We start from the raw sequence: 24,935 nt of genomic DNA, 5'->3' as shown, positions 1-24,935 counted from the left end.
AAACACAGGGTGGAAACAGCATATCAGACATTACTCACACCTCTAGAGAAAATGTTTCAGGCACAGATAACAAAAAAACTGCTGGGGTAAGAGGACCTGGTGTTAAACAGCTCCTGACATAACATGATACTTTGGCTTAAAAGTTCTTTAGACAAATTGAAATTTAAAACTCCTTCCAGACCAGAGCAACTGTGTGTGAAATGCACTTTGATGTGGAGGAGTTTTAATATCAGGGCTGATCTTATTAGATGCAAGAGGAGGCATGACATCCCCATCTTTATTCAACTCTCCTGCATTCCTGCTGCAGCCACATTACGCCACTCAGCAGTTAGCTGAATCACAGCTCACTCAGAAAAGAAGCTGCCTGTCAATCTCCACACAGAAAGTAAAGACCTGCCAAGTGCTAAGTGCTCTGCTCTCCATGTGTCACAGCAGATAGGCCTTAATGGGAAACGATAATCATGCCTGAATAAAACTACGGGCCAAAGACACTAAGGATAAAATTAACCCTCAGGCTTTCCATATGTGGGCTATTATGGGAGCTAAGAATACATTTTCCTCCCTACATTCACTTAATTTTCAAATGGCTCCCTTTCAGCAACGTCTTCAGTCAACTTTGCACTCTTGTAACTTGTCTACTGATACCTGGCGGAGGGTTAAGACGGATGTAGCTCTGACATGATGCACACGATGAGACCTACGCTATGTTGATGTGATTTCCCCAGAACAATAATGTTTCATATTCACACCTCAGTTCAGGTCTGTTGTTCAGAATGAGCTGAATATTAATACTACTACTATTAATAGTAAAGTTGAGCATTAATATGATGTATTAAAAAGCCTGGGATAAGAAGTATGTGTGTGCATCTTACTTTTTTCATTTAATGGGGCGATTAATAACAAATTAGTAGCTCCATTAATTACAAAATCAACCATTATACCCCCAATCATTTTCACACAACAGCTGGTAACTACTTAGGCAAATGAGGCCAGGGCATTGCAGCCAACACTCTTTTTTTATTTTATTTTATTTTATTTTTTTAGATACAGCTTAAATCAAATCGTCAAGTTAGAATCTACAATCCAGAATCGACTGGTATTAACAGAGGGAGAACATAGCACATTGGACAAAAATAAGATACTGCACAGATTTTCAATAAGGGCGATATAGAACCTCGAATGATTCCTCTATTGTAGTCAAAGCTAGTGCAAGCTAGCCAAGTAAGTGAGTGCCAGCTGCTAAGAGAGAAAACTTGGCCCAGGTAAACATATAATAAACAAATACACACACCCACACATGCATACATCTGAACAGCAGCACCGAAATCTAGCCAGTTTCTCCCCAACAATAAATCTACTGCTGTGAGTTCATTAGTCTCGACATCCTGAGAGAAAAACTCTAAAGGCTATACACAGATGTGCGCATACCCCCCAACAACACACAAATTTGCAAATTAAGCTCCTGAACAGCTGGTAACATTCCTCCCTAGGCCCGGGAGTATTAGCAGAGCTGTCTGAAAACCACAATGCTAAGTGCTGCGTGCCAACAAAAGTGCCCTCTTAGAAACTGGCAAGGTGGAGTGGCACTTCCTGGCTTCACTCATAGAAATCAAGTTTATCTAGAGAAATGGGGAACAAAGGAGCCACCTGGACCATGCTGTTAGAGCCACTGCAGATACGGCCAGCAAAAGAGAACAGACAATTATCCGTGACCAGTGCGCAGTTAGATTTAGAGCTGCTCCTGGATTACGTTAATGACTATGCAATCAGAGTCTCTTGGCCAACAGCTCCAGGATCAGAGGAGGAATTGTGTGACTGCTGGGCAAGTGGTCCTGGGCTTGTTTCTGCCAAAGGCCTGCGTGTTGCCACGGCAACAAGCCCCATTAATGACCAAGTCATTATGGTTTTTTGGACACATGAGAGACGGAATATAGGAGTGTTTTCTCGGTGCAGTGAGGTCTAAGAAACGACCCGGCTTAGAAAGGCTTGAGTGTGGCGATCATCTCATTTAAAGCACAGAACATCTTCACTTAAAACTGATGGTGGTATCAAGTGGGGACACTGGCAGTATGAGTCACTCTACAGTGTGGATGATTTGTGAAACTGTTTCTCCTGTAATGCTTGGGCTACCCTTCTGGCATTGAGATGAACTCCAATAGAATTAGGTATAGAAAAAACGAGACAGCAAGCTGTATCTTTGCCTCACAAAAAAGATCTATTTCATCAGCGGGTCAAAATAAAGCATATAAAAAGATACTGTCTGTATGTATTTTTTAAGCTTAGCATTTGTACCCTTCAACTAAAAGCTCCTGGTTACACAACTCCACTTGACTATATAAAATTGTAGAAAATACATTATTTATAAATCACACTATATGGTGTCACCCAGATGAGGATAGGTTCCCTTTTGAGTCTGGTTCCTCTAAAGGTTTCTTCCTCATATAGTCTCAGGAAGTTTTTCCTTGACACCGTTGCCTTAAGCTTGCTAATTATGGATAAATGTAAATCTAATATTAAACTTTGCAATTTATTTGAAATTTTTTTTATTTCTCTAAATCTGATTTGAGACAATGTGCATTGTAAAAGGTGCTACTGCACTTAATTACATGTTATCATATTATTTGCTATAAAATACAATGACAGCTTGAAGTTCTCTCATCTCTCATCTCTCATCTCATTATTGTAAAGTAATTTAATGGAGAATTATTGTGAAGTAAATGAATACACACTCGGGAAGGCATGTTTTCTGAATTAAAAGATAAAGAGGTTGTTGTTCCAAAATAAAAAATAAAAATATTACATTCATTACAAAAAAAAAATATATTACATTCCCAAATAAATCTGTTTAATTGGGATTAAGATTTTTCTTCTGTCTTTGGATGGGTGAACAAGAGAGTGACAAGTGAAGAATCCATTGGTGGGTCTCCACTAAAATTCCGATATATGACAGTTCTCTTTAAAATTCCATGGGCCATTGGGTTGCCAGATGCTTTGTATTCTTTCGCTGTGAGCCATAAAGCCTCAGCAGCTTCTCCTAGAGCAAACATCGCACCTCATTCAGAACTGATAGACCACTCTTTTTAGTCAACCCCAGAGAGCAGATTTAATTACAACTCAAACTTTCTCAGCCGAATCTCATCTGAATCAATTAAGAGACTGATTAAATTTCTGCTGGTCACAATAGGGAAAATTGCTGCCCACAGATGCAACCTATTTCATATCAGAGAGGCAAGGAAGCAGATATTTTTGGTCCTATAGATGCTTTTGCAAAAAAAAAAAGAAAGAAAGAAAAGAAAGAAAAGAAAAGGGGAAAAAAACCCTAATCAAAATGCAGCTTGAAATACTGTCTGAGGAAGAATATTCTCTCCAGTGATTTCTGGAACTATAAGCAAAGTTGATTATCTCTGATGATTTTCTCAGGGTTTAGAGTGTTATGTGCAGAAGCATAATTAAGTCCTTATAAAACAGTAAAAGTATGAGATTTCAGCCATCAGTCATTTAGGCAGAGCATTTTGCGGAGATAACCTTGTACCATCGCTCAGGGAATACTAACACACCTCATCACAGAGCTACTCAGGTCTCATTTGCAGGCAAAGTAAGAAACCCCTGTTTCCTAATTGTTCTAAACATAGACAAGAAGATACAATGACCATGTTTTTTGAGAAGAACTCTCTCTGCTGAGACGAAGCCTTAGGGAATGTCTGACAAACACTCACTCAGTAGAAAGTCTAAGGAACTCTAGTTAAGTATGTAGAATAATCTTAGACAGAAATATTCCACCTGGCACCATTAAAGATACCTCCTGGTGCGTCATGTCGGAAAGATCGTATTTACGAGCTGAATGCACATGTGCACCGCAATACAGTCGTAATTACGAGTTAGAGTTTCCGAGTTAGGGGCGGTTGGGGGCATGTCAGAAAGAAAACATGGTGGAATCAGTGGAGGCAACGTCTCTAGCTGATGGTACGTTTGTGGAATTTGAATGTTTACTTGTATCAGAAGCTGATTTCAATTATTTTCAGTTATTATGTGTTATTATTAAGCTTAAACTTTAGCTTTACAGTAAGTAAATTTTGCAAAGTTTGCAGTGGTTTCATGAATTGATTAAAACCATTAAAAAATCCCACACCTGACGCTCATTTTTGTTCTTCATGTTCAGTTTTAAAAAACCTTGCTGTATTTTTTGTAGTTGATTAAAAGAAGATTCACCTTCATCTTGCTCTGATCAAAGTGACTTGAACGCACCTGACGCTGTAATTACGACTTCACAACTCCTAATTACAAACTTCCCAGGAGGATTTCAATGCATAGTCAGTTTTTCTCTCTGAGGAAGCATTTAAAAGTTTTATGTAAAACATTACAACAGAAACCTTCCTATTAAAATATTAAAAGTCAAAGCCTTTCAGTTAACTGGAACCCAGAGAACTTTTGAGGAAATTTATATACTAAAAGTATATCACAATATATTAAGTAATTTTATATTTAGTGCTATTAATCTATGGCCTGTGTATTAAAAAAAATAAGTGTAAAACTATAACAACAGTAAGCATAAAAAATGCTCGAGAATCATCTATGAACCCCACCTTGACAATGCAACAGTCTGTCCCCTAAGGCTTATTGATCTCAAATGTATCATTTGCCCAAAGGCAATCACACACAAGGCCAAAACATACACACAGACATTTTTTTAAAACTGGTCTCTACCCTTTCACTGCTTCACCATTTACCCTGGTGCCCCTAACCCAAGTTGAGGTCAGTCAGGGTGACATAATTCCTCTCAAACACAAGGCCACAACGAATTGCTTTAAAGCTGTCTCTGTCGCTCTGGGGGACATGGAGAGACAATGGGGTCACTGAAACCAGGGGGATGGGGACAGGGTGTATATGTGCATTTAGGAAACTCACAGAATTGGAAGTAAGATAGAAAAGAATGATATAAAGGTTCTTTGGGCAAAAGGTTGAGGGGAGGGTCATGGAAATCACGGTATTGACTTGCTCATCTCACGCATGGGTGAATCCATTAAATCACTGAAAAGGCCTTTCTCAGGAATATGCTACAGGACCTCAGAGACACAGAAGAGATTATCAGCCATGGCCGATAGGCAGGGAATCCAGCCATGTCCAGGAATGTTTGTGATAACATATCAGAGCTCCAGTCGTGACCATGGATGTATCACTGAACGTTTTCATGCCTGCAGGGCAGGTTGGCGCCTGTAATGATGCGATTTCACACTTATCTCTCAATTCCAGCACAAACACTAAGGCCAAAAGCTTTAATGTTAGAGTGTGTAAACCCATTTGCCTGATTCCCTGAGCTCCTGGATGCATGGGTGCAAAGCAAATAGTGATTACAACAAGCATTATTTTGCTAGCATTTTCTGCACGTCTGTGTGAATAAACAAAGAAAGTAGGCCACATCAATATGAACATGAGTTACATCACCACATGGAAGATAGATTTCCTCTCCAAGAGCTATGAGAAGAGATATATATATATATATCTGTATGTATGTTCCGAAGATCAGTCTTCTCAAGAGAGTATGTGTGTGTCTGTTTCATTGTGTTTTCCAAAAACTTGGATGTAGACTTGATGTGATACACAATACACTATTATCACAGCTGAGAGACATTTCTATATACAGCGATGTATGACCAGAGTGAACGTGTCTGGAGCTCTAGTGGACTGCACCCTGAGGGGTAATCATCTCCTGCAGCTGAGGACAGCGAAGCGTGGAACCCAGTTAGTTCAACTTTCGAGTGGCCCTTCCAGGTTTGTGAGTCTCCACACAATTTTACACAAGAGCTTCTGAGCTCACTGCTAACCTTATGAACAACAGGGAATGATTAGAATTACATGTAATACTATATCATTTATTTTCAATGCTCAAATACAGACTATTGATCCTTCGCTCAAGATGATATTGACAGTGTCTACAGGAGACTCATAGGCTGTGAGGTTGACTGGGTTATTGTAGTGCAACCTGTGGTTATGATGATTTGCCAGATGGTATGTTAGTATAGAGTAATGACTCGCTTCATCTACAAAACATGCATCTACTCTAGTCTGTAGGCATTTTCTTCTTAATACTGCTGCTGCATTTCAGGTTCATTCACTGAAGTTACAGAATTACAGTCAATGTCTGCATGGGCTCCTGAAGATGAATGCCGGTGATGTTCATCAGAGATATAAGAATGCTTGCAAAGACCCTTCTAGCTAGATGAAGACAGTCTCTTTTTACATTTACATTTATGGCATTTGGCAGATGGCCTTATCTAGAGCGACTTACAGAAGTGCTTTGAATTCTTGATCGAAGAATACATCCTGGTACTGGTTCACTAGGTCACAGACTAAGAGTATCTTATTTTTATTTTAATCTTTTTTATCTTCATTTTATGTATAAATAATATAGGTACACTTTTTTATAAATATAGAAACAATAGTATTCTAATTTAAGATGGAAAATGATTAATCATGAAGATTATTGTAAAGAAGAAACATTCATGGAAGGAGTCAGAAGTAAAGCTGTAAGTTTTCAGCCACAGTAGAGTCTTTAGGACATAGGACATCTTTATGTTCTTGAGGTTTTCTCTATTTTTGTCTTATTAAAAAAAAGAGTAAAATGGAGAGGCTGGTGAGGAAATGAACATTTATAACTGTTATAAAGTATGTGATTACAGGAATTTGTTGTGGACGTTTCACAACATTAAAGCCATTAATAAACCCCAACAGTGTTGTCAGAGGATAATTATTCATACCATACTGTCATTAATTAGTTTCCTGCAACACACACTGTTGTGTTTTATTCTTTATATAGCTAATATTAACCTCAGATTACATAATTACACAAATATGGCTCTCAAAATGAAATGATTTCTGATATGATATATTTGCCTTCACTGGAACTAAGTGGTCCAAACATGGTCCAGCATGACAATGCCTTTGTGGACAAAGCAAGCTCCAAAAATCAGGTTGTGCTGAGGTTGGCGTGATAGAACAGAGCCCTGACCTTAACCCCATTGAACACCTTTGAGATGAACTGGAATGCTGACTGTGCTCCAGGCCTGACCTCAGTAAACAGTAAACATCCATTTCAACACATGACCTTCTGATGTGTGACTGCTCAAAGACTGAGCCACTACAACTACACTGCAACAACAATGCAACTGACACTGATTCAACCACTTCTGTCACTGACTTCCACTAAATGATTGCACTGAATCGGCATATGAAACAAATGCAATCTGGTTTCGAGTCACAAATTAGAAGGTTGTGTGTTCACATCCCAGCATTCCTAAACTGCTTGATTGGGTCCTTGAGCAAGACATTTCACCTTAATTTCAGTCATATCCTTCACCAGCCAAATGACCAAATGTACTGTTATGTGTTATTGAATACTATATAATATGTATATTACAATACTTTGTTGTGGGAAGTGGAAGCTCTGTGTTTAAGATGTTGGACTACTGACCAGAGAGTTCAAATTACCAAGCTGCTACTCCTGGGCCTTGAACAAGGTTCTTAACCCTCAACTGCTCAGTTGTATAAATGAGATAAATATAGGCAATTCTAGACAAGGCCATCTGCCAAATGCTGTAAATGTTTTACAATACTGTACTAGCAACCCAGGTTGGCAATAAATTGTAGTCAAATCTACAGCAATATTTTTCACTGCAGTCATGCTCCAAAATTTAAAAGGAGAATAATATAACAGTGATGTGGGATTAAATCTAGAATTGGACAAGCTTCAGCAAGCACATATGGGTGTGACTGGTCATGTTTCCACATACTTTGGGACCACAAAGTGTAGCTGTAGAGCCTCATTATAGTATTTATCTGCCATATGAGTATGGTAAATAAGTGAAGCTGTGCTGAGCTTCATAACAGTTTTAACTGCAATCTGAACTTCAGGTGATGAACATTTAATTCATCCAATAAGGAAGTGAATACAATAAATAAAAAATAGACACTTTACTGAAGATTTTTTCAATACTTCATGAATGTGACAACAAAAATATATTATACTATATAGTATAATACCAAAGATATACAACCGTCTCATAACCATAGTAATATTTGTTCTCTCTTTTCTTTTTCATCTAAAAACAAAGCAATATACTTCAAAAATCTTTTATGTTACCTCACAGGTTTTGGCAGTAACCTCACATGGACCATATTGTATTGCTTTTTTAAATATTTAAGCAATTCTTATGAAGGTGGTATCCTGAGTGAATAATTGAATAATAAATGTGGACAGTTGTAGTAAAACTGCACACAACAAAATGATAAAATGTTCATGGTTTGTGATGCAGAGGATTCATAAAGTATTCTGAACAGCATGCAGGTGTGAGCTTTGACCCACAGCCCGTTCTGACTTCTTTTTATCCTTACTCATGCACATTTTTGCTTTTCTACCAATAACACAGACAAAATTACAATAAAAATGTATACATTTCCATTAACCATTAGGTCAAATCTGTATCTTTATGTTTTATATCCATCCATATCCTGTAGACTGCGTATTATATTCATATACATGGTCAGTGAATTTGCATAGACCTGTATGAAATGTTACTCAAGCACACCCAGTGTCCTACATGGCTAGACACAGCAAATGACAGTTACAAATTGTAGCAAAGGTTTTAAAGGGTGTAGAATTAAAATGTCACTTCTTATGTATGGTCCTAAATGGGCTACTCTCGTGGGCATTTGTCAACCAAAGGCCATCCATTTTTGTGTCAAAGCACAGGCAGACAAAAAAGACATACATATTAGTTTGCTCTCTTTTCCCAGGCCTGCTCTGCTCGTGTGATATATGGGTGGCCAGGCTGAATCTGAGTAACGGGCTGAGTGCGAAAGCAGGTCGAGGCAGAGGCCGTCATCCAATCCAAGCCGGTGTCAGATACCATCATATCCTCTTAGAATGGCCACCTCCACCACTATCTGGTAACCAGCAACACTCTGTCCAGCTGGTATACAGTACACATCTGTCTCAAATGACCTGAGGTGACTCACCGTCTCATTTCTATACCCGAGGACGAGTCGTATTACGCATCATGGTAATGCCTTTCTGTTTAGCTCTGTAGATCATTCTCCGTGTTGACTTATTGCTAAAAACACCATGGAGCCCTGACAAGCTTTCTGTCTTCACCATGTCAGGTCTTGCTTGAATATATCGCAGTGAGTGTCGCTGTAAAAGCCCGGAATCTATGATAAACAGCACAAAGTGTCTAGATGACAAAGCTCAGGATCTTTACACATTTGCAGGAGGGGAGAAGGAAAAGGCTGGGGTGCAGAGAAGAGTGTCACACTATTGCTGTCACTGCAATGAACACAGGTCCTGGCTTAGGATAAGAGCTATTCAGATGCCGCAGTATAGCACTCTGCATGGCCTGATAAAGAAGAAAAGATTATATGTACCTTACAACTTGCCTACTTTTGTAAAGCTCGGTATATATTTTTAGGTAAAATCTCCTAGGAAAACACCTGCTCAAACAGATAAGGCTTTAAAACTTGCTATCATGCTAATACTGCTGTAAACACCATTGTGCTCGTCATCTCTGTAAATCGTGTAATTCTGCATCCTTTAACTTTGAGTCTAAGGTTTGCTGCCTCCACTACTTCTAAACTGGATTTAGAAACTATTTATAAATCTATTTCATGTATTTCAGGGAGGTGTTTTAATCCTTTTAAAGGACTGAAAATTGTAACCCTTTTATGTCAATGTAGCAAAACAAGAAGCTCCAAAAAATAGACAATACAATGAAGACTGTTCTAATTAACTAAGCAAGAACAAAATCAACACCATGTAGGGTTCTACAACACAGTTTAATTGATGGGTGAATTATACTGGCTTGAAAAGATTTGATTTATGTAGAGAAATAAAAAGCCATACTGACAAAAAAGGAGAGATTGCATACATGCACACAGAGACGTGTAAGGATACTAATGTGTTCTGCACCTATCCCTGTGGGTAATTACTTGAAGCAGGTGAGATGGCTGTTAGTCACAGACAACAGTCAGTATGATCTCATCAGTGTGGGGCACATAAAGGTCCACACAATTAGGAGGCCCTCTGTCAGCCTGAGACAGCCACCAAATAAGGAGGCAAGTTGAATTCAATCAGAAATGCTGTCACGTCCATTCCAGCACACACACACCCACACCAATAGAATAGCTACCCTTCATTTTGGGGTGGCAGGGAAAGAAAGAAAAGGCAAGTGACACATTGCAGTGAATACCTAAAACATCAGAGTCCTTGAGACCAGTGAGCTCAAATCTCTGAAGGAATTTAAGGGTTGCACTCTTGGAATTTTAGGCTAAGTAGCCTGAGGCTCCAAACTGCATATATGAATACAAAATCTGCTTTCTCTGCAGGTCACCAAAAGAGAAAGTGACCTACAGGCTAATAGATGTGACAAAATGCTATAAAGACATGCTGCAGTTTGGATCTAATGGCCATGCCTCTCTGGAATGCCTCAGTATATCTGCTCAAATCTCTTACTCTGTACAGGTGAAAAAGACACACACACACACACAATAATGTTTGCACACTTAACTATCCTGTGCACGTCCTCTGTCTTTAATAAGACAGTATGTGTGTGTGATCCTTTTGAAGGCAAACTGACAATGGATAGATGGACTTTTATTCTGTTCCAGGCTCTCAGGAGGATTTTTTTTTTTGCAGCCACTCGCCTGCGGGGGAACCTGGAGACGTGTGTGAAAATGCTCTATCAAATCCTCCTCATCACACCATAAAATATTCTGAGTATGCATATATATATATATATATATATATATATAGGTTCATAAATTTGCGCTTTGCATTTAAATAAATAAACAGCTCAAAATGTCAATATACACTGGCTACCTGATCACCATTGAATGGACTGCCAGGGAAACAGAAGGTAAATCTGAAAATCCCATTTAAAGTTTGGCTGTATTTTTCAGTTACTTTTCCCAAGGTTATACAATAAAATGCAAAATGATAGAAAAGCTCTTCTTGTCAGTTCTATCTTGCCATTCTCTCTAAATAGGTATATTTAACCATGTAAAAACACATCTTTTCAAACGTGCTTGACAAAAAGTGGATGAATCTGAAAATGCAGCTTGGGTTTTAGTTCAAATAAAGAAACACACACCGTTCGAACATTCTGGTATATCGATGCTATGAGGATTCTCCATGGAATTGGTGTTCCTCTATTCATTCCCCATGGATATAAGCACATTAACCCTTTTACCATTACACTGGTGTTCCATACCAGAAACCTACTTACTGGAATGTTTCAATCAGCATAAACAAATGAATTATTTTATTGCTGCAGGTCTGATATAAAATTAGTCAAGACACTGATGGCTTTCACTGTGAGATGTGTTTACCTCTGTTTGGATAACCTTACACAGAATTTTAGTTGTTTGAAGATGACACCTTCTAATTTTAGATGTTCATGAACAAGCATTTGGGGCATCTCAGAGAGTAGAAATGGGTTTAATATCAGCATTTATTTTGAAGATATAAAATTTTGTGTTCTTGTTGTGGAACTTTTTTTATCAGTATATTGACCCTAGTAGTGTAGATAAAAGATAAATACTTAGGAAAACACTAAAAATTCTTAAAGCCCTGAGTGTCAATATTCATATGAGACATTAACCACAATTGTGTGTGACAAAGAAATTCAATGCTGAACATGGTCACCCCAAAACAGACACAAATTCCAGTTTCTGGACTCAGTGTAACTGTGTTATCTGTACAGACAAAGGAATTGTAAGATTTCTTCACTATAGTTATTTATGTACCATGTGACTGCAACATAAAAAAAAATGGAAGCCTGTCATTCAAAGATCATATGTCACACAAATCACAAGTGTAGCATGGATGGAAATTCTAAACAGATAAGAAAAGATTTTTTTAATTTTCCCATGGTAGTGTGGGCTAGATCTTAATGATACTCAAGGCAGAATTATGTAGGACTAAGATGGTTATCTGTATCTAAGTGAATCCAATGTCAGTACTCAGGTCCTGCTGCTTTCGGACGTCATTTAAAAAGTTTTTATTGGGCTTGAGTCAAGTTTACATTAGTGTTCTGATAGCCTTGCTGTCCCTCCCTTGCACATTCAATTGATCTGAGTATGCATTTTCACCCTGCTTCAGGTTTCTTTCTACTTTAATTACAGTTATTTTTTAAAGCCAGCAGGAAAGCGTCACTTATTGTTGGTACCTACACTTTATAAACAGTACGATAATGGATACAAATGATGCCTGGCCTTTGAACAGAATTGAATTGGGCTCAGATTCAACACTTGGTGCTGTGGGTAGGGTTAGTCTTGGATAAAATGTTCTTTAGCCACATTTAAAACGTAAGGCTCTAGCAGTATATATATTTGCTGGAATTATGCTATAAGGATCAACTGCATACAAATTTTAGCAACACCAGTCTGGGCGTGTCCTTTAAGTCACTGACATTTAAAGGTATTTCATCATTATGAAAAGACAACCTGTGTCGTACATTAGCTTTTACAAGACTTTAATCATTTGTAAACAAAAACTTTTTGAAGAAGAAAATGGGGTTTTCTTGCCTGGAAAATACAGAAAAACAGAGCTGAATAATGAACTTCTATACAAAGAAATTTGCTAATAAAACATAAAAATGTTTATATAAAAATGATTATTAAAAATCACAAGTCTTCTGTATGCACATACACAACTTTACAACATATTTGTCCTTTTTCTACTTATATCCAAGCAAATTCTGTTTAGTGGAAATTCTAGTGGTATGTCACAAACAGTTATAAAAAGCAGTTCACTTCATGTTGTATTGTGTATGGTTGTGTGTGTGAAATTAAAATCTGAATTTGAATAGAATTTTTTGAGTAGCTTAAAATACATTGCAATCAAACCCCTAAAGAATTGTGTGCTCTATACTTAATGCGATTATAAACAGTCACTTGATACAGAGAGCTAGAGCAGGGAAAAGCTCTGGAAAGCAGATCAAACAGCAATCAACATCAATCAGCTCTAATTAGCAAATGGTGCATGTGGCCACACTATCAGATTCAAGATCTCTTCTGCTGTGTACATCTCGGACGAGGATTAGCTGCGAGTGTCTGGGTGCCGACTGCTAGCCAGTCTGCCAGACTAGGAATAGTTTGTGATACAATAAGACACAACTAAGCTGTAAAGACAAAATAGCATAAATCTGAGAAGTGCCAGACGAATGACCTAGATCGACCTGGCTATCCTTGACCTGATCTGGTGCCAGTCCAAATTTTCCTTTATGTTACTGGCTGATTAGAAAATTTCCATCCAGCTATTTGTGGGAAACTGAGCAATCTGAATTCCTATAACTGATGACTGATTACCAGCTCCTGCTCCATCTATCTGTCTAGCACAGTCACTTAAACATGAATTCCAAGATAAAATGAGTTCAGTAAGAGCGGGCTAAACTCTACATAAACCAAAGTGAATACCTGGGTCCTGCTCATTTCAGGGATCATTCCTCTAACATTTATTGGGTTTAGGTTTGTGCTTAAATCTTTTTCTTTCACCTTTAACTGTTTTGACCCGGATTTCTATTTTCCTACCTAACTTTTACTACACATCATGAGAATTCCAGTAACAGTTCAGTCAATCTTGCCAATACACTCTCTATTAAACATACATAAATTGATGTAATAGAGACTCTATTAGGTAAATATTGATAGCAATTTATCCAGAAACAAACTGGTAAAATTAGTTTTCTGGTTTGTCCTAATGATATCAGCTGCCTCTTTATAACACATTCATAGAAACAGGCAACTTTATGCACACTTCATCTAGAAATCATAGCAAATATCTAAAAGTGAATACAAATATAGCTTATATTATTATATATTGCTTCTAAAAGCTGGAATGGACAAAAATGCATAGACGGTTGACCAAATAATTACTTTGTACTGTATGCCTGTCCAATTTTTTGGCCAAATTGTAATTGTTTTCTTTCATTATGGCCTGTTTTTTTGTTTTGTTGGGCTTTTTTCCATCCGTTATCTGACTTACCTTCAACATTACTTTAAAGCTGGTGTTAGATGAGAATGTGCTATTTCAAGGTATGCAACCTCACATTTACCCGCCAAAGAGGCTGACAATGGTCAAATGTACAAAGAGATCCTGAGAGCTTCTTTACAAATAGATCCAGTTTTTTATTCTTTTTTTTTTCTTCAAATATGATAAAGCAAGCTTGAAATCAATTTTCAAACCCTTCAGATCTCGTTGGACTCTCTATTGCTGTAAAGCTGCACTGATGTTCGCTTAGCCCTTACTTTCTCTACTTTCCACTGTTTTATAGTTTAACTGATGTGAGACACATGGGGCACCAGATCATTTGGGTTAATTTGCACTTTCTCTTCGACTTTCATAAGGTTATGTCGATAACTTTGACCATCTCCAACAAGCTGGTGCTTCACTTTAGTGCTTTCAATTTAGCTTACCCTTGTATGAGCTGCCTATGCATGCGTTAAATAATTGACAGGCAATGAGAGCTCACTCCTTGTAAAGAGGTTTGCTATTTCATTAATACAGCTGAACCATGCTGAAATTTTAGTTGATGATTACAAAACCCATGACGGTCATCGAGACATTTTCCTGAGAGCGTCTATTTTCGTCATATCTGTTTTAATTTAGCAATGGCATTCAAATTGACTTTATTTGTCCCTGCCTTGTCTCGTATGACAACTGCTGATGGAAATCAGTACTCTGAAAAGCGGATGTCTGTGTTTGCCCTGTCGCACAAGATGAGCAGGTATTTGGCTGTTTTGCTTTGTGTTTGTCAGGACACATTGATCAGTGAGCGCCAGCAGGCTAAGAGATGAGTACCACGGCTGGCCTGCAAGACGTGCTTATTGAATCTAGCTTGAGCGCATTCATCACTCAGCCGAACTGTGCTGGCAGGAGCCGTGATACAGAACTTTAATAAAACACACCTGTGGACATGAAAAGAGCAGACAGCGCAGCCTCTGTACCTCTTCAACAAGTCGTCTACAGCGTAATTAATTCCTCAGGAGCACAATCGCTTTTGGAGTTAGCAATTAAATGAACAAAGATGGCGATAATGGAGGTGAAAATAAATGACATTATATATAAAGGAAGCACACAGCCTTAATTGTGTCTTTGTGGTACACCTGTTGTATGGTATGTCAATTTGATTTATGGGTTTAATGCAAAGCTTTGACATTCAGTCAGATCACTTTTTAAATCCTACATGCTTTAGAATAAACAGGGAAGTGTATACTATTGGCAAAAGTTGGAACAATGCTTAAACTGAGCTCAGGGACTAATTAGTGTGTTTTTTCGAAAAGTACGGTTTGTGGCCTCAGTGCTGCTTTGCTGTGTAGGAGTGTCTGATGGGGACACAGGAGGTTTGGTTCCTTATCTTTTTATTTCTCCCGGGACACCGCTCCTTTTCAGAGCTGGTGGCCAAGCAGGCATGGCTGCTGGTTATCCTCCTCCGCCACCTCCTCTCATCCCACCCCTCTGTTCTTTAGAAGGGAGATGCCAGGCTCTGTGAGCACATCCTCCCTTTCACAATGTGTTCTTTGCTTTCATTTCTCTCATCAGAAGCCTAAACACGAACTCTCTCTCTCTCTCCTGCTTGCTCTCTCTCTCTCTCTCTCTCTCTCTCTCTCTTACTCCCTCCTTCTCACTACAATGAACCAGTTCATTGATCCGTGTCCCTAAGCTCCGTACACATGCACACAAGCACACTCGCATGCACCACACACCCTCTCCTCGCCTGTAGTCCTTCCAATCTAAGAATTTTTGTACTCTCACAAACACAAAAAAGGGTGTTTATTTATCCAAAAATGTAGTTGTTTTCTATATCTTGATAACTATTCACAAGATGGCTGAAATGTCATTGTTTGGTTTATAGTCAGGCTAAGTGTCAGATCTGGTAAGATAACTAGTACTCATCTAGAGCAAATCTAATTACTTTTACTACTCGAATCAAGTCGAATTACTCCAGAGGTTTTATCTCACAAATTAACAATACTCTGCACATTAATAACCGTGCCAGTCTTTGCTGCCACACAAATCCAAACTGGTTAATGACCTCAATGTTCTCAAGGTCCCTTTATTCGCAACACTTCACCGAGTTCTTGGGGCGAGTGCATGACGGCTAGATTAAAGGATTTGATTAAAACAACTGAACCAGACCTGACCCTGTACATTCCAGCAAAATTCATGATTTACAGCCAACAGATAAGGATACCCAAGTATTTCAACAACCTTAAAGCATAACTTTAGCTCTGGTTCTTATCACCTCTCATATACGCAAAGCTTCAGTCGATGTAGATGAGGACTTCAAGTACTGTATACTTGTCCAGAAACTCAAGGTTGGCCCGTGACCCCTCGAAACAATCCCTATGTAGTATGTAGAGGCAGAGCTGTCAGGTTTTCAGAGCACATTGTGCAATGTGATCAGCGGCTCTGCAAACAGGGTCAGGATTTTACACGGGTCGGGGCAAAGTATACTGAGATTCACGTTTCCCTGAAGCAGCTTATATGGCTTCATGGCAGTTGCTTGCAGTTGCTGTACATGTAGATCTTTATGAAGCTATTAAATCACAACAGACACATTGTGTAGGATGTCTGGAGCTGGGCCACTTAAATTAAAAAGGCCCAGAGAAATGTGAGAGAAAATATAGAGACCATATTTATGAGAGTGTCAAAGGAAACCACAAAGGAGTATCTTGTGGTAAACCACAGAGCTGTACTGATATTTTTATTGTGAACAACACAGGGTCGCTTAATTTAAGCATCCCTGCAACACATATTTGACAGCAAATTTATTACTTATTGCCAATGAAAAGAATGATTACAGTCAGACCTCACAGGTTTGATGGAATCTTTTCTGAAAATGATTAATATGGTGAAGACATCAACTTATCAAGCATGTACTCGGTATACTCAGTACCTGAAATATGGGCACTGACTTGCAGCTGAAGAATTCCAGATCTACTGTGTATATAAACAGGTTATTTTGAAAACAGCACACGCACACATTCCTTAACTTTCTATCAGTTTTACAACCGACAACAAATAGAATGTTAATTATGCTAGAAATGAAAATGAATATATTGCACACATAAAAAGTACACAGCAATAAAATGTATTTCACTTTAACAGGCTATTATACTGAGCAAATGTTCACTATGAGAAAAGTCTGTGACTGAAGAAAGGAAGGTGAAGGTGAACCGCTAACAGCTGTCCAAATTAAGGTTTAATCCTCCGAGTGTCTGTCATGCAGGTCTTTTGAGGTTTAAATACATAAATCTGCAGACTGAAGACTTTGACCTTATCAGCCAAAGGTTTTTTTTTTTTTATTAGAAGAAAAACACATATTAAAATCCTTTAACAGTCCTTTAGCAGACTCAGGCTCTGTAAAGCATAAATCAGACAAGTATTTACAAGCGGTTTGCTTTGTTTCAAAGCTCCTTTAGCCTTACATCTAGTTTTTAATATTGTTGTGGACTGAAGAAACCGGTTAAAATGTAAATACTGTAATTATTGTCCACAAAGAGACAACACAGTGTCTGCGGGCTTGAAATGGCAGTACACTTCATTTTATCAGTGCTATATGTATTTGTTTTCAGTGATCTTGGTCTTTGACAATACCAGCTCAAATCCACATCCTGCTTTACAGCTGGTGAAAAAGAACCTCAAGCTTTTAACTTACCTACAAGCATTATATTCACTACCTTAAGATCCTTTTTTTTTTTTTTCTACAAAGATCATGACAAGCTTATGCATGCCTCCTTGAAGAACAGAGAAGGAACCTGCACACAGATCCCACTTCCTATGTGAATCTTTCACGACTTCTTTCTTTACTATTTATGAGGTTCACTTCACAGGGGCAGCCATATCCTTTACTACCTGGAGCCTGAGGCTGAATAGCTTAAAAAAACAAACAAAAAAAAAGATCAGCAGGAAATTAAAAATAGATTATGTTACTTGTTTTTGTTCCAGCCTTCATTCAGTCAATTTGCTAATGATGCTTTATTCACTAAATGGTTTATCCCAGTGAAAAACAAATGAGTTCACCTGACCCACGTGTGAGAAAAAGGTAGGTTATTTGTTTTACTTGCATAGCTTTGAAGAATGAAAATCAAATGAAATCAGCGACTATTCTTCATTGAGTCACACGTGAGCATTTGAGAGGAAATTGTCTCAGAATGGTCAAGCAAAGGCGATGAAAATTCAATCACTGAAATTCTCATTTTACCACATTTTTTAAATGAGGAGTTTTGTGATCAGTTGTGGCAGCTTCATTTAGTTGTCTCCTGCTGCCCCCTAATTTACTTTATAAGAGACTGAGCCCAGATCTCTGGCCTCCATCCAAACCCAGATATACTGTGTACAGGAGCGCCCAGCTATAATTAGGCAAAGGCCTGTCTGGTCCCTTTAATTCTTCTTGAAAGTTTAAGCAGCAACACAGGATTAGCTAATTGATGGGTAGATTTGGTGTGCAGTTCCTATATTTTTTAAAAGGCCTCCTGAGGGTTTTATTACCTTATTTTGACTTGCAGATATAATATGAGAATCATTTCATTATTAAAAAAATTACATGAACCAAAAACTTGAAACAAAAGTCTACTCTGCGTATGCATGCATATCAGTGGCTTTAAAATACATTTTCAGCACTCTTATGGTGAAAACCTTATCCTAGTCATATTCAGGAATAATCTTCTCTGACCTTTATGTGTTGAATCACCGACCGAATCTGCTGAGGATCTCCTCTACGCAACACACCCCCACTGCGCCAAATCACTTCACCCTGCCTCCAGCCAGAGTCTGTCCTCAACACCTCCCTCTCATAAATCTCAGGAAGCATTTCACAATCTTTCTCTGTCTACCAAAGGCCACATGGACACCTACACAATCGTGTTCATAAATATTGTGTACCCGAAGGAATTCGCTCGTTTTGAAATTAACAGCAAAAGCATCGCTGTACCAATTTAACACCAGTGCTTACAGTAATAATGTGCATAGTTTATTCTGGGTTTAATACTTCAAAGTAATGTGCAAACTCAATTAACAGAGGGAGCAGGAAGGAGAGAGAGAGAGCAGAGAGCAAGTTAAGTCACAGCCCACATGCTGATAAACTGAGAGGTGAGATAGAGAGAGAGAGAGAGAGAGAGACAGAGACAGAGACAGAGACAGAGACAGAGACAGAGACAGGGGGTGGGTTTAAAAGCAGATTTATGTTTTTATGGCCTCTCCCATTCCATGGGACATCAGCTGACTTAATTGGCTGCAGATAGTTAGTCTTTGGTTCAAAGAAAATAAACACAAAGAGTTAGCCACTGCTTTTAGCCACTCATATTGATGAGGAAAAGATTCAGTAGCCCTTAGACATTTTAATGATCCTAGAGTATCATATTACAGATATTCATTAAAAAAAGAATAAGTCTAAAAAGTGGAATATAGTGTAACATGCAGTTCTGTTTGAGACATACTTGAACATGCAATTTGCAGACATATTGGCTTTTGCTCCTGTTCACAATCAACTCATATCAAACACAATTTCAGCACAGTATTCTTTACTTTTGCTATCCAACACACATATAATGTAATCATTTCTAATCAAACTGTCCTGTGTTACCTAGAAAAAAAGAAGTTTCCTTTTAGGTCTGGTTCTTCTTAATGTTTCTTTCTCATATTAGTCTCAGACTGTTTTCCTTACCATGGTCAACTCTGACTTACTCATTAAAGATCTAACTCTGTGTCAGATTTCTCTAATACTGCTTTCAGCCATAGTCTATTGTTAACACTGCTATCCAAATTAAATCGAACAGAACATCAGAGCACAATTCTCCACATTTTTGGACTAACCACAAATTCGACTCGTTAGTGATGGTACACTGACTCATTAAGGTGTCTTACAATAAATACACCATTTTGACCTTGTAACCAGGCTTGACCTTGTAATTCTGGGAAATAATTATTACACGGTTTATAATCTCATAGGTTTACTACTCTGTGAAATCTTGCCAATATCCTCCTTGCGCAAGTTCTGAGCCTTGTTTATCTCCATGGCCTTTAGACCCTTTGCCTTTGGTCCTTTGCTTTGGTGCCTGACTAGCCTTTGGATCATCCTCTGGCTTTGAAATATCATGCCCTGTCGTGTTTTGTAAATAAAATTCCTCTGCAAAGGGATCCTAAAAAACCTCCCAAGTCTGGTTTATTACTTCAGCATTCAAGAGTAAAAACAGGTCATAGGTCTACCTAATATTTAGAATGATTTGCTTTGTGGAGTTGAATAAAATGTTACATTTGTGAAGCTGTAGACATTTGTGTTATATCATTACTATGAAACAGAGCAAAATACATAAAGATGAATGTAATTACACTGTGTAACTGGGCCATTAGGCCTCTGAGGGTGATTAATTACAATGTATGAACATGCATTGCACAAAAAGAAAAGATTACAACTGCAATAGTGCAAGCGCTCAAATGAGGGACCTTGTGCCCTGATGAAATTGGACTAAAGATTACAGTGTGATACGGTTCAGCCACAACGCACAATTCTAAAGCACGTAAGATCAATACAATAACAGGCAACTCCATCTTTCTGTCTCTGGACATTTAAACATACTCTCTAGTACTACATCTGTTAAAAATTTCACCACTGAACCTCGGCTGTTTGGAAAGCTGTGTGATGAAAGTTCTTCTAAAGTGATATGTTTGTTCATGCACCAAAACTGGGCTGAGAATGTGTCTTGGCTCGGCTATGGCAGGCTTTTGCGCCGTACGGCCCCTTCGTACAGCCTGGTGTGAATAGCTCCTCTGTGTGACCGGCCAAAGATCTGCCAGCAGACCCTCTCTTTGTTGGCTGAATGGGCACAGCTAGGCCACGTCTTAAGGCACACTAATGTGCCATGGACAGACCATAAAGGCTGTGTGGTAATTTGCCAGGGATAATGGAATGCCTTTAATTTGGCTAGGGGGAAATGGAGACTTAGAGCAGCCTTATAGAGGAGGAGTCCTATTCTGGGTCTCACTCTATTCATATTTTAAAAGGGTTTGTTTTCTTCCGGCTCATTGTTATCCCGAGTCCAATATCTGCAAACAACAGGATGGGAAAAAGAAAACAACTTAGCAGTATCTTGGCCCTATTACACAGGGAATAGGACACCAGAAAAACAAACAGACGGCAGCGTCTTCTTCTGAGGCAAAGCTGATGTCATTTGGAGAACATTTAGGTCACAGATTAAGTTTTGGGAGAAGCTTTAATACAATAAGATGAGGGGAAGGGTTCAGGGAGACTGTACGGCAAAGAGGTTAGAGGCCTGGCCTGTCTGTCACAGTGTACACGGAAATATAGAGTGAGTGCTGGTAACTCCAGGTAGTCTGTAATTCGTTATCTCATGTCCCCAGATGATTCGTGTGCCTCGGAGTATACTGCTCCACTAAAACCTGCCTTCTGCTGGGAGCCAACTGCAGCTCTAGATATTATAGCACAGTGAAATTTTATATACAAGTATGCATGCTTGACATTTTAGGAAAGGAAAAAACAGAATAACTTTGTTGGAGTGTTACACATCAATGGTCAAGCTTTGATAAGCCAACAAACAACCAATTAAACATAGCAGCATGCTGGACTGACTCCCACAGCGCTCCAAAATAGCTGCTCTTTGTGTGTGTGTGTGTGTGTGTGTGTGTGTGTGTGTGTGTGTGTATATGGGGGAATGGTAGTGAATGTCAGCGAGGGGTTGACACTCCAAGGGATGCTTCACCACTAACTTTCTTCCTACAGAAACCCTTCTTTTAAAGATGTTGACTCTATTTTCCCATCTATCTTTTAATCATTATTATTATTATTACACTAAACACATTTATTAGTGACACGCATCTGATATACTTAAATGTTCCACTCCAGTATTGCCACATGCATAGTCCATGTCATAAATAGCAAAAACTGTCAGTCATGTTTGTGAGATCCACAAAAAGGTAGCACAGGCTGCATTTTTGTGGTTTGCATTTGCTGTTTCTGTAGCTATTACTGGCACTTCTGTGCCCAAGAGATGTGTGGGTGCAGGAGAGGCGCGAGCAGCGATATGTACACTACATGCACAGTGAAGTGCAATACAAAAATAAAATAAAAAATCACATGTATTGGATATGTACCTGAATAAGGACCATGAAAGAGGCTTAGAAATTTCTGGGAACAAAAATAAAATACATCCCAGTGTCACATTTAGGTGCAAAATAGGATTTGTGTCACTGTGATGTGGCCAAACTGAGAATAGAGGGATTTTATAAAGCCAGGCTGACTTTTTACGGGAATAGAGACACAAACCAGGAAGGAGAAAGAGATTTAAAGGTGAGAGGACTAAAGGATGCCAGAAGTGAGAAAATTTTCTTGCAGATTCTAACTGAGCGGGTCAACCTGGTCCTTTTTTTGCTCTTTGGTTCCTCAACAGGAAGCTTTGCTAACTTTAAAAGCCTGACTGCGGAAGTGCAGAAGGTAAAAAGGCTACACTGAGAGATTGTTCAGCACAAACACACACACACACACACACATATATACATATATATATATATATATATATATATATATATATTTCATTCTGAACAAGAGATTGTTTGCATTATTTAATTATTTATTTACTTATTTACTTAACAACTCCCCTGTCTTTGCTTTCTCGTGTTATTTAGGCTACAAGTATGTTTAAATTTATTAAAATTGAACCAAATAAATAATAAAAATTATAACTGTATGAGCAGGATTAAAAAAAACAACATCACTAACATAAATTATGAACCTGATTGATCTTACTGAGGTTGAGGAACTGTTAGAGCAAAAATAAATAGACAAATAAAAACAAGTAGATAGATAGATAGATAGATAGATAGATAGATAGATAGATAGATAGATAGATAGATAGATAGATAGATAGATAGATAGATAGATAGATAGATAGATAGATAGAATCAGGTTAAAATCCAAATACAGGTATAGATCCATATATTTGGAGCATTAACATTTGGTGATCATATAGTGATCATATAGTGATCTGAACAGAGACCTACTTCCACGAGGGCATCACGAGGACATCATTCTTGAGGTGCAGTAGAAGCAGTAGGTAATCCTTTTGTAACTCCTGGGAAAAGAAGACAAGAAAGTTCAAGCACGAGACCATTAAATGTCGGCGTGATAAACCAGAGGAGTAGAGTTGCTTTACTCTAAAAAACACACTGCGAACTTTCTCAGTGGAGACAAGAGGGAGGACATGTAGAGTAATGAAGTGAAGGTTCTGAGGGAGGGATAGTAGATAGTCACTAAACAACAGAACAATGGCTCCTCCCCTCATAAAGAATCACTTAAAGCCAGCATTAGTGCTAGGACGTGCACTTGACTGACAGTGTGTGTATCTAGTGGTATTTCATACAAGACAAAAACAATGGGCATAATATCTGCATGAACACATTTTCATGAGATTAAATTACAGCAAAAAAACACCAAAAACATAGATCTTTGTTTCTATGACAACCCACATTGATCGCTCCTGATGTTGCAGTGTGACCTGTTCAATTAGCCTATTCTCTTTTTTCCCCTCTTTAGCACTGTTTATGCATGGATTTAAACAATCAAACAAAATGACATAAAAGTTGGATTTATTAAGTGCAGTTACATAAGAATTCATACAGAAGTCTTTCATCCCATGTCACCTCTCTCTCCTGTCTAAATGATGTTTTTTGAGCAAAAATAAATTTTCAGCAGTTAGGGGACTGGTCTTTAGAATAAACACTACTATTTCTTAATAGCTACTATTTCTTAGTTGTTTATAAATGTACATATTGTTGTAAATATTGTGGGTTTTTTTGGCTTAAAATGTAATTTAATTGTCAAATTGCATTTGTTTTTGGTTAACTTATTCACCAGTTCTTGCAAAGTCTAAAAGAAAGTCTAAAGTATTTCAAAGACTGTATTGCTTCAAAACATACATGTCCTACAAACACTGAGCTTGGAATGATATAGAAAAGTCATATTTAAAAAAACAAAACAAAAAAAACAAAACAGCACAAATCACATTCATGCATATATCTGTTCATTTGATCATATCAGTGCACAGTCAGGATCGTTCATGCACTGTGCAAGTTTCTGGATTTAAAAGCACTTCACCTTCTCCTACACCCCTTTAGTTTACACACAAGCCTCTAAACCTATAAGGCCAGTGGCCTCTAGCGCAGGACTTAATTAAGCTTAGGCACAAGACAAAGCTTTTCCTCCAGAAGCTTGCCATGTCCCTGAGGACTCAGCTGGTTTATGCTGTGTGGTGCAGTGTAAAGGCAGCATAGAGACCAGGCCAGAGTAATTAAGGAGTAAATAATGAGGCTCTTGAACGAACCCTTGCTCTGATGATCTGACTGGCTGGGGTGCCAAGTCCACGTTCAATAAATCCATTAAGAACGTCTGTGAGTCACCGCTTTAAAAAGGTCACAGCATCTTAGCTAGCAGCATGTGCCTCTGCAACCAGTGTCATTGCAAACCTCCTAGTACTAAAGCACTAAAAGTAAAGTTTGGTAGGAAGTTATATTTAAAGCACCATGCAAAAGTTTTGCTTTTCACTTTCAGTTTCAGTTTTCACTTTTCACTCAGTTTCATCCATTTTTATATACTGATCAGGACTTTTTATGCAGTGCCTAGTAATGCAATCATGAAAACATTAGAATGCTTACAGGTATTTGTGTACTATCAGTATAGGTAGAAGCATTTAAGAAAACATCCTTGTCTGCACAAGCCCATCTGTATGGTTTAATGAGTGATTGATGGGGATAAGACCATTTCTCATTTAAACATGTCCCTGAACATACTGCGAAGCCAGAGACTCTATAGTAGTGTTTGTACAGCTCACTTCCCACCATGCTGCTACAGGGGAAGCTGTGCTCTGCAGGAAGG

The 24,935-nt window shown here is 38.3% G+C and overlaps 1 protein-coding gene across 5 annotated transcripts in view; it reads right to left on the bottom strand.

Annotated features, from left to right (window-relative positions):
- sema5ba (sema domain, seven thrombospondin repeats (type 1 and type 1-like), transmembrane domain (TM) and short cytoplasmic domain, (semaphorin) 5Ba) overlaps positions 1 to 24,935 on the bottom strand; it is a 90,751-nt gene that overhangs the window by 48,837 nt on the left and 16,979 nt on the right. For all 5 annotated transcript variants that reach the window (XM_058391793.1, XM_058391795.1, XM_058391791.1 and 2 more), the window contains exon 2: positions 23,066 to 23,136. The gene's annotated coding sequence lies outside the window, so the exon portion shown is untranslated. The remainder of the gene's footprint in view (positions 1 to 23,065; positions 23,137 to 24,935) is intronic.

Source organism: Hemibagrus wyckioides, linkage group LG06 (genome assembly GCF_019097595.1).
Source record: "Hemibagrus wyckioides isolate EC202008001 linkage group LG06, SWU_Hwy_1.0, whole genome shotgun sequence".
Lineage (NCBI taxonomy): Eukaryota > Metazoa > Chordata > Actinopteri > Siluriformes > Bagridae > Hemibagrus > Hemibagrus wyckioides.
This window is presented reverse-complemented; position numbering and strand designations above follow the sequence as displayed.